Source organism: Salmo salar, chromosome ssa08, assembly GCF_905237065.1.
Source record: "Salmo salar chromosome ssa08, Ssal_v3.1, whole genome shotgun sequence".
NCBI classification, from domain to species: domain Eukaryota; kingdom Metazoa; phylum Chordata; class Actinopteri; order Salmoniformes; family Salmonidae; genus Salmo; species Salmo salar.
In genome coordinates this window covers 4,557,501-4,561,138 of record NC_059449.1, presented here as the reverse complement: position 1 = coordinate 4,561,138, position 3,638 = coordinate 4,557,501, and positions in this window count along the sequence as shown.

Genomic DNA, 3,638 nt, shown 5'->3' with positions numbered 1-3,638 from the left:
GAAAGAAGAGGAGAAGGAAAAGAGTGACAACAGCCAGTATAAAGATTCTGTGAAAAGAGGGAGAGGAGTATAGGTTAAAGTTAATAAAGAAATATATACAGTGGTGACAAGGACACAAGAGAAAGCATGAGAAGGTATATTACTACATACTGTAAAACCAATGTGTGACATAACAGAGTTGATTTTGAAGCAATTTTGGTCATTCAAGACATATTTTTCTAACAAGGGCTCTGCGCTGTAGCTTCACTTGCCGCTAACAAACATAGGCCACTGGGTGGCATGTAGCCTAGCGGTTGGAACGTTAGGCTAGTAACTAACTAAAATTTTGTTTGGCCTTACCGTAAAATTTCCAATCTGATTAGGGTAACAGAATTTTATACAACACAGGTCCATTTTGATATGGATTAAATGTTCTGATGAACTGGCCCCTGGATCCCAAAACAATCCCACAAATGACATGGAATGTTGGTGACAGCTACAGGATCCACTTTGATAATGGAGTGTAGATTTCTGGTTCAAGACGGTGGTTTATGTGATATCAATTTCCAGTCCTTGTGAGCTGGTATCATGCATTAGATGGAAATCACCACAAATTGTTTCACATTAAGATGCATCCCAATAGTCTTAAATGGTTTCCTACCCATTTAGAGACTACAAACAATGGAACATTGGTCATTTTTTGGGTTATGACAAGGTATGAGAAAGGGTAGGCTATTTCATTCGGTGTAGTTGCCCTTTAAATCAGATCTTGGGTCAGTTTTGCATGTTTCCCACTAATGGTTAAGGCTAGGATTGGGGAGCGGAAGCTGATCCTAGATCTGTACCCAGGGGAAACTTCGTCCCGGAACTTTTCATTACTGGTGGATGGTAATCTCACATATTGTGCCTTGAAGTGATGTGACGAGTTTAGCTGTCCAATACAGGCTGTGCCCTGCCCTCTAGTGGTGAGTAGAGGGACCAAAACATGCCAGCTGTGCAGCTCCTCCTACTTGAGAACCACTGAGAATGCAGGCTTTTGCTCCAGCCCTGCTCTAACTCCAGACTCTGCTAATCCAGTTCTGAACCAGTTTACGGTAGAAAACTCTCTCTCTCTATATATATATATATATATATATATATATATATATATATAGAAAGCATGAGAAGGTATATTACTACATACTGTAAAACCAATGTGTGACATAACAGAGTTGATAGTACCAGTGAAAAGTTTGGACACACCTAATTATTCAAGGGTTTTTTATTATTTTTACTATTTTCTACACTGTAGAATAAAAGTGTTAAACAAATCAAAATATAGTTTATACTTGAGATTCTTCAAAGTAGCCACCCTTTGCCTTGATGACAGCTTACACACTCTTGGCATTCTCTCAACCAGCTTCATGAGGTAGTCACCTGGAATGCATATCAATTAACAGGTGTGCCTTGTTAAAAGTTAATTTGTGGAATTTCTTTCCTTCTTAATGCGTTTGAGCCAATCAGTTGTGCTGTGACAAGGTAGGGCTGGTATACAGAAGATAGCCCTATTTGGTAAAAGACCAGGTCCATATTATGGCAAGAACAGCTCAAATGAGCAAAGAGAAACAACAGTCCATCGTTACTTTAAGACATGAAGGTCAGTCAATCCGAAATATTTCAAGAACTTTGAAAGTTTCTTCTAGTGCAGTTGCAAAAACCATCAAGCGCTATGATGAAACTGGCTCTCATGAGGACCGCCACAGGAAAGGAAGACCCAGAGTTACCTCTGCTGCAGAGGATAAGTTCATTAGAGTTAACTGCACCTCAGATTGCAGCCCAAATAAATGCTTTACAGAGTTCAAGTAGCAGACACATCTCAACATCAACTGTTCAGAGGAGACTGTGTGATTCAGGCCTTCATGGTCGAATTACTGCAAAGGAACCACTACTAAAAGGACACCAATAATAATAAGAGACTTGCTTAGGCCAAGAAACATGAGCAATGGACATTAGACAAGTGGAAATCTGTCCTTTGGTCTGTTGAGTCCAAATTCGAGATTTTTGGTTCTTTGTGAGATGCAGAGTAGGTGAACGGATGATCTCCGTATGTGTGGTTCCCACCGTGAAGCATGGAGGAGGAAGTGTGATGGAGTGGGGGTGCTTTGCTGGTGACACTCAGTGATTTATTTAGAATTAAAGGTACACTTAACCAGCATGGCTACCACAGCATTCTGCAGCGATCCACCATCCCATCTGGTTTGCGCTTAGTCGGACTATCATTGGTTTTTCAACAGGACAATGACCCAACACACCTCCAGGCTGTGTGAGGGCTATTTGACCAAGAAGGAGAGTGATGGAGTGCTGCATCAGATGACCTGGCCTCCACAATCACCCGACCTCAACCCAAGTGAGATGGTTTGGGATGAGTTAGACCGCAGAGTGAAGGAAAAGCAGCCAACAAGTGCTCAGCATATATGGGAACTCCTTCAAGACTGTTGGAAAAGCAGTCCAGGTGAAGCTGGTTGAGAGAATGCCAAGAGTGTGCAAAGCTGTCGTCAAGGCAAAGGGTGGCTACTTTGAAGAATATAAAAATATATTTTGATTTGTTAACACTTTTTTGGTTGCTACATATATATATTATTTTTTTAAACCCAATCATTACTATATGAACCCCGTTGAAACAGACCCTTATAATATCTGTGCGTAGCCATCAAATTGGTAGGGCTGGGAGGAGGGATGTTGTTAAACCATGTTCGCAATTCAAATTAGAGTGGTTTGAGCAGCTGATCAGTAGAATCAGGTGTGTTCGTGCAGGGTTGGAGGAAAAGCCTGCAGACAATAGCTCTCCAAGAGGAGGGATGACCATCCCTATTCTTGTGTGTGTGACTTTTAAGAAAAATTGAAATTGCCAGACTGGATTTTTTTTGTACCTTTGTAGACTGAGATGCACTGTAGCAAAGTCTCCTCCATTTTTACGCTTTGCTGGAGCAACTAGCCCTTTTCCATGACCTTTTGGTGTAGTGCCAGTTGCCCCTAACCACAGATGTAGGATCAGATTACCTTATCCCCAATCCTAAATTTAACCAGTAGGAGGATGCAAACAGATCTAACCCTGTATCCGTTGTTTAGGCCTCATTGATGAGATTGAGAGACAGTAGTTTTAAAAATGTATTTAACCTTTATTTAACCAGGAAGGGCTCCTGGACAAGATAGGCAGCACCAAGTCATTACACAATTACAGACAGACAACATGAAAAACTACAGGTAATCTAGTAAAACAGCATAGAAATGAACAAGAGTATAACAAAATCATAAAACAGCGAATTAAAAACATTGACCGGTCAGGGAATCAGCCTCAAAATCCTTAATCAATGATTTAAAAACACCAATCGGAAAACAAGTTCTTCCAGTTTAAAAGTATTTTGTAAGGCGTTCCAAGCCGATGGCGCAGAGTACATAAAAGCCCTTTTACCAAATTCAGTTCGGAAATTTGGAACAGTTGGCAGGATAAAGTCCTGCGAACGAAGAGAGTACCCACCACATTTCTGAACAATAAAAATGCACAAATAAAATGCTAGTAAACCCAAAATGGCTTTGTAAATTAAAGTTTACCAGTGACTGAGCCTACGAGTGACTAGAGAATGCCAGCCAACCCTGGTATATAAAGTAGTTAGACATAG